Genomic DNA, 7,964 nt, shown 5'->3' on the forward strand with positions numbered 1-7,964 from the left:
GGGGTTTTGTTTTGTTTTGTTTTTTTCCTTCAGAATTGATGTACACGAGTGCATCATCAGCTGGTTTCAATACATTTTATATGTAACATATTTACAATTATCTTGATGCATCATCTTTCTCTTTCAACTTGTAGCTAATTCTTTGTGTTTTTACAGCTAAAATAGACCAAGAAAATGAAGAGAAGTCACTGACAGAAGCACATAAAAGGTAAGAAAGAACAATGCCATGAAACCTTTCTTTGAAAAATATGTTTTGGTAGAAGTTGTTGTATTGGTAGCCAGCATTATTGTATTTTTGAATAGTGAAAGAATAGTGTCTTCAGAAAACTAAGTGATATTTATTTATTGTCAATTTTAATCTGTCAATTAGGAAAAAAAAATTAAGGAATATAGACACATAGCCTACCTATACAGGAATATTGCATATGACTCCTATCTTTCAGAAAATGTATGTATCTTATGCAAAAATAAATTTGGAATATATCATTTGGACTGAGAGAAAACTCTTCATACTGCACCAGAATCATGGTGATTTGATAGACACTTAGCATTCCCCAAACAGCTATTACTCATTAGGTACCAATTCCTGTGCTTATAAAATGTCTGCTTTCCAATAAAGAACGGAAATCTGTTTTTTAATATACTAATGATATGTATAATTAAATGTGACTTCCTTTGTAAAATTGCTAATAGATCTTCAAGTAGTTTTTTTGTGACAAAAAGCAAAATACTTCATTGAATTTCATTACAGATGTGTGTAGTTGACAAAGTTTTCAAGATTGGGAACTTCACTGCATTGCACAACTCGTGGTTTCTTCTGGTTTTTTTTGCAGTGATCTCCAGAAATAGTATTTAAATGGGACAGATTTTTATTTGTCCCAGCAAAAGACCAAAATATGACACACACCATTTATAGTACAGATTTAGTGAAACTGACAGTCTGCCTTTGTTTTTCTTTCACTAAATATAGCAGCTTCGTTTTGTACTAATTACAACTGACACTGAATATATGCTACTGAATATATTCATTATATATTCCCAGAGCTGGGAAGTCTCTCAATAGGTTTCCAGTAAAATATACCACTATAACAGGTTCTAGTTTTTAGCATGGTTTGTTAGCCATTCTATGGTCCCGATGCCCAAATTTGCTACCTGCTGTAATGAGGTGACATCTTTCCTGGTATAGCACCACATTTTCCCTCTATCTCCTTGGGCCGTGTACTAAAGATAGCACCTGAAAAGAAATCCAAGGAGAGAGTGGATGTTCCTCTGCCACAAGATGCTTCCTCCTTACTTGTAAGGAGATGGCAGGTCCTTGAGTGATACATCAGTGATGCAGGATCATGATGGAAGACATGAGACAAAGGGAGTATTGCTTTGGCTTAGTATCATACCTCTTGTTCAAGTATATGAAAGGCTTTCCTGACATTTCTCAGGTTTGTTTAACTGCTGAGTTACATGATTTTTATCCTTAAAAATCTCCTTCACAAAAAAACTTTGAGAGAAGAAACTGCTGTTAGGAGAAGATATTTTTGTGATCTCTGCTTTTTTAAGGAAACTATTTCTCCTGTGGAAAAATGTATTAAACTACATGTCCAAAGCTGACAGATATCTAAGGACATCTGCAATCTCTTCAGAAATCTTGTCACTTGTCACTGTCTTCTGGTGTCTAATTCACTTTCCATTCTTATTTTTTTTCCCTGACTGCCCTGGAACCATCATATACCAAGGGGAAGTTTTTGATATCTAGTATCCAGAATTTGGGGGAAGAAAGAAAACTGCTCCCTGGATTCTCATTTAACTTGGTCTTCTCCTTCTGAATCATCCTAATTCTTTCTTCTCCCTTGATGTTGAGTGTAGCAGCTCCTTTTACATAGTAGTTTGTCAAGGAAGAATATTCAACTTCATTGTTTGTTTTTACTGTGAATATCTATCAAGGATAACATCACATGCAAAGCCTTTTGTGGAACACATGAGGAATTATGCTAAGACAACATTAGTGCAAAGATTTTTTTTTTTTTTACACTATTATGTAGGCCACATTTCTCTTTCTTCCTTCCACCTTCCCACTGAAATTCTTAAATCAGATTAGTGGTAGCTGTTAAAATCATGAAGACGGTTTCATGGTATAGGTTTAGTATTATGTGTATTTATTTCACTAAGATCTTTAATTGGGCTTAGAAATAAAATGCTTGGGATCTTTTTTGGTGGGGGGTGATGAGAGCTTAAAAAGCTAAATAAAAGATTAGTTGCGTTTGGCTAATCATAGGTAGAACAGCAATGCACAGGATGACTAGACAAGCAAATAGTGCAAGGAAAAGTGATGGATTAGATGGAGCAAAATTAATGTGATTAATGTGCTTGGATTTTCCTTTTTGAAGTGGATAACTTCAGCCTGTGTATAAGTTCAGGTCTACCCGAGTACAGCCTTTCTTTAGCCTTCAGAAAAACTGCAAATTTTCATTTTTTGGTTGTTTTTTTTTTTTCTTTTGTTAGTTTGGGCACAAAATCTTTAAGCTGATATCTCCATTAAAATACAAAAGTCTAAAAGAGAAGCTCTTGCAATAATAACATCAAAAATGTTTCTAAAATGAATAATGATTTGGGGAAAATGCAGCAATGTGTATTTTAGAAAAGCTCAGTTGTGCAATAGATGAGCTGAAATGGAAAGTTAATCTTCTGCACAAAATAAAGATGAAGAAAATGGAATGTCTGCTCCAGGGACTTCATACAGTGTATAGCTGTTCATTTGTCACAAGTGAGAAAATGTTTAATCGGTTTTGAAATGAAGTATTCTCTCTTTATTTATCGTGTTTAGTGACTTTAAGAGTGTCAGTATGTAAAGTGTTTATCCAAGGAATGGATTTCTGGCACATGGATAAAATGAAAAGTGAAATGTTTAGCTCGCAATAGGCATATGTTCCAAGATCTCTCTGAGTAAGTATCCTGAGATGAGAAGAAAGCACACAGGTCTGTGTTTATCTAGCTTACGCAGGCAGACAAGGAAGGCTCCAGCCTGGTATTAACACTGAAGTGACATGGAATGTCTTCACCAAACCCCAAACAATTACATCATTCCCTTAACAATATTGATAAAGTGTAATAAAAAAGAATCTGACACTTTCCAATTAGATCCTCATTGCTAAATACTTGAGAAACTGTGAAATACTTGACAAGTTAAAGTAAAAACCACTGTTTTGGGGGGAGGGGAGAAAAGTAAAAGAGGAGAGGGAGAGGGGGAGGAGGAAGAGGAAAAGAGATGCTTCTGTATTTTAGGAGTCCACGATTTGGCACTCTTTTTAATTTTAGATTGTCCTCAGTCCCAAGATGCATCACTATATACTCAATTGACATAGCTGTACATAACATTTAAACAACTTTATGATTAAAATATGGTATATATGAAATTTGGGAGATACAGCTGACTTTCCCCCAAGCAACAAATAAGTTCTCTGTTTTCTGTATTTTCATTTACATCACATCTTTAATCTTTCAAGATGTGATTTTCTTTAAGCAGGGAGAAAAGCTTAGAAGCACTATTATTTCCAGGTATGCTTAATACAATTTTAGAATGAGCTAGAGTTTGATCACAGTATCCACAGCAAGTAGGAAACAAGATTGCATCAATGTTATTGTCAAAAGCAATATGATAGTTGATGTCTTGTTTACTATGCTAGGATAAAAGGCAATAGCAACAGCAGCAATAAAATCTTGCTGGCTTGTAATCAGAAATGACCTAGTTACTTCTCTTTTTTGCACTTCATTCCTGAAGATGTAACAACTAAACAACCTGATTAGAATTACCAGAAACATCATTCAGTGAAGCTGAAAGTCCTAATTCTCTGCCTTGCTACCTCTGTTCAGCTGAATAGCTATGAAGGAAGGACATGTAGCTTTAGTAATTTCTTATAATATCTTACTCAGTGTTGAGTACTGATCTCCTTAGAAGTCTTCCAGGTTAGTGTCTTTTTTTAGAAGAAAATAAATCCAAACTGTAACACCAATTACTCTTCCACTGAAATGGTTAAGATCTTTTCTTTTTCTTCCCCTCTGTCTGCTATAACTTGGAAGAACACCTCAGGAATCATTCACAAATCGAACTGGAGATGTTTGTCTTAGACCTGAGGCACAGTCAGATGATCTTCAATTCCTCCTGTTGTCTCTCAGTCAAACAATAAAGCACTGGATTCTAAATTCAGTGCAGTAGCACTGAAAATTGCTCAGTTTATGTTTACTCATACTGCACACATGTAAAAGGCAATGTATGCCGAGAATCTCTTAAGAACACTACCGATCCTTTTATTTCTAATATTTCAGATAGTATAATCCTGCTTGAAGTGATAACTTAGGTCACTAAGACAACAGTTTCATATAATGATGGCTTCATTTTGGGATGAAGTTCTTCACCCATTTTTCCTGCTCTGTTGCCTAATGAGGGCTGGATATACAGAAATGCCACTCACTGTTGTTGCTTTGTGTACATCATGGATTTTAACAAATATGAGAACTTAATCTGTTCTTTAGTAAATCTCAATGTATTACGAGAATATGTACTTGTTTTATAAAAGCTCAGACAGAGGAGTTTCTGCCTTCTGACGTAAGTATCAACTGAGAAATTTAGGATGTGTGTGGCTGGGTATGGAATGCTCATCTTCCCATGTCAGGATATTTTTATTTGGTTTATTTTATAATTTGCTCCCATTACTTGCACATTCCAGTGATTTTTAGGCTTTTAAGTGCTTCCTGAGTGCAGCCTACCAGGCACCTCTTCTGTTTTCAGGACTTTTAATAATCCATTTAGCAATGTGTTGTTGCTTTCTTTGCTGTAGCAACAAATGACATTAATTTTGAAGAGAAATGTTTACCTTTAAATTCCCTGCAAAAAAGTACTCCTGACACAACACTCTTTGCAGGCTTCCATTGACTTCACTGAACATGAGACGTGGGGAAGAACAAAGCTTTACACCTGCTTATGAGCTGACAGGTTGCTGACACTTAGAGAAATAGCAGACAGTATGGTACAATGGCACTGCTGAAAAGCAGCACCTAGAAATGTAGCACCTAAGTCTGGTAATCCTTTAAAACAGTAAATGTTGCTCCTGCCTCACTACCCTCCACACAATGGTTTGGATTGTTTCCAAAAGTGAACTGTAAAGTTAAAGTGAAAATTGAGTTAATGATTGAAATAAAGTGGTGAAAAGTTCAGAATGAAGAGAGGTATGTAGTTTAAAAAAAAACCCCATCACAACACTTTTAACTAAAAAGCAAGAATATGCTGTTGGACTCCATCTTTCACTACTCTTTGGCCATTCATCCTTTGTTGGTTCCTTTACTGGTAGGTCTCTTTTCTCGCTGTGTGGCTCCTAGCATGCAGACTTGAATTGCCCATCATAATACACTTCAGACTGTAGGTATACATTAGTTGCATCAGCAAAAAGTAAATACTTGGTGAGCAAAGGAAATGTGTATAGAAGAAGCTTACAGACTGTTAAACAGATTGGATTATTCTAGTTTAGTATCCTGTCTCTGACAAAATATCAGGGCCTGTAAATATGCAGTAATGGAAACTTAGCCAGCAGTTTAGTTATGTCAGAAAGTCTCTTCTGAAAGATGAAGTCTTTGTCCTTTTCTGAAAATATTTGCCAAATGACTGCAAGTCCTTAACTGTTTGCATGATTGATTTTTGTCTGTAAGAGCATTATGTTTTCTTGTAAGAGTTTGGGCTGCTTGCTTAAAAAAAATATTTTTTTTAATTTGTTTTAAATTAGTTTGCATTTAATGGCATTCACTGCTCGTATGAACAAATGGTAATATAACTTTTAAGAAACTGGGGTGCAATTCAGAGAGCTAATATTCTGCAACATAAACTCATCCTTATGCAATGTATTCTACAGTTTATGTACAGGACCTATTAGATCTTACGGTAAAAGGTAGACTATATCAGTTCAAGGTGCAAATACAGTTACATGGCTAAGTAGCATTGATAACAATACAGCTAAGTAAGACCCTTATAAAAACATAGTTTAAAAAACTGGGGTTTGATCATACACAAAACTAATGCTATAGCATTTAATTCAGGATTAAAAAAAAAAACTAAGAGAAGAATCATATAGCTAATAAAATGAATTTTAAAAAACCCAGAAATTAAAATCTTTAAATGTTGCACATTGTTTTGACCTTCAGTTTACGTCCAGTAGCTGGTTTCACTGAGTAGCCCTCAAAAATTCAAGATATTCCCCTTGAGCTGTCACAGCTGAAGTAAACGGCTTGTGGGTGTGTGTACATGTGATTAGCTCCAGTGCCTCTCCATTGTGCATCAGCTTCTGATTATGTTCAGTAGGTTTTTTCTTTCGTGATATTGTCTACATGAGCTGTTTAGTTAGATTGTTTCCTAAGACCTTCACGGTATAGTGTTCATATTTGCAATGAGTGTGACTTAGATATGGATAACACTTCTGGCTTTACTCTTATGTTGATTTACCACTACTGTTGTTGCTTTCTTTCCTGCTGTATTTTAAGATTTACTTTAAGGATTATTATGTTATATTGCTGTTGTCATGTATATGCAAATAGAAGGGCAGAATGTCAGGGATGTGGTTTAATTTGGTCACAGTTGCATTAACTCCTCTGGAAACTATCCAGTAATAACTTGTACAATATCAGTCATTCCTTCTGTAACAATTTTCAGCTGATGGAAGGCTGCCATCAGCCCCTCCACAGTATAGGGCTACTGCTGAAATCCCACTATGCTTCTCATATATGGAGATTAAGTGACTAGGAAAAAAAGTGTTGTCTCTTTACTCTCCCTTGGTTTGTTCCTCAGCCTTACTGCCTTGTTTCTCATCTTCCTTAACAAGCTATATTCACAAACAGCTTTAGTGAGCCAGACCCTTCCTGCCCTGTGTCTTAAATGCACGCCTCTTGCAGGATAACTTGCACCTGCTTCTTTGCTCAGCTGCTGCCTGAAAGATGGCTCTACCTTAATCAGTCTGTTGAGGAAAGAGCTCAGGCAGTGGTCACCCCAGACCAGAAACACCACGAAACCTTTGTGTAATCTTTGCAAGGGATAGGAACAGCTCCTCCAGACGTGAGAGGTTGTTCTTAGGTGAAAGGAGGATGTTTTATTTAGCTTTGCTTGGATGTGTGAATATAAATGATTCTCATACCCAGAGTGATATGGTTATTTATTACAATCTTTCCATCAATTCCAATGGCTGCCACCTTTTCATTTTAATTTGATCCTTATGGAGAACACTACCCATTTTTCTCTACTCATCTAAGCAAAGATACTGTCACCAAGGTGAAGGGAATGTATTGGGACAAGTCATGAGTGCAGCCATAAATGCCTAACGTTTGAAAAATGCATGTAAAGACCTTTCCAACCTGACAGTCATCAGCCCAAATTTTGAAGTCTTTCAATTTACTTTAATGGGATTTTGTTGTAACTGACTCTAAGGATATGAATGCCCCTGTGAACACTTCTATCTTCTCCAAAGGCTGGATTTCTTCCATTCATAGTTGTGCTGGCTTTTGATGGCGTGAGGGAATCCTGTGTTCATGTATGTTAAGGAGAGAGTTCTTGCACATTGAATTAAATAAGAACAGTCTTCAGAGCAATCCCAAAGGGTTAAGATGAAACTGCATCAGAAAACATTTTAAATGCTAGATGGTTCCATAATACCCAAGTAGTTCAGATTATTTTTATTCTATAATTTTCAAGAAATAGAAACTGAAACCTAAGTTTGACCTGAGCGCCAAAATAGAAAGCACATGGCAATACTCCCAATCAGACACACAGATTAATTTCACTTAGTGTATTTTTGTAAATGTGCATGTATAATATTTAATCTGTGCTGGATTATATTCTTAGAGAGTTAATATTATGTGTATATGAAATCTGGTAAAGCGTCTGTGTGGCTTCTGTCTAGATATCTAAACAACCGGCTTTAGGTTTAAGGTAAATT

This window comes from Pterocles gutturalis, unplaced genomic scaffold, assembly GCF_000699245.1.
Source record: "Pterocles gutturalis isolate BGI_N339 unplaced genomic scaffold, ASM69924v1 scaffold22006, whole genome shotgun sequence".
In the NCBI taxonomy this organism is placed as follows: domain Eukaryota; kingdom Metazoa; phylum Chordata; class Aves; order Pterocliformes; family Pteroclidae; genus Pterocles; species Pterocles gutturalis.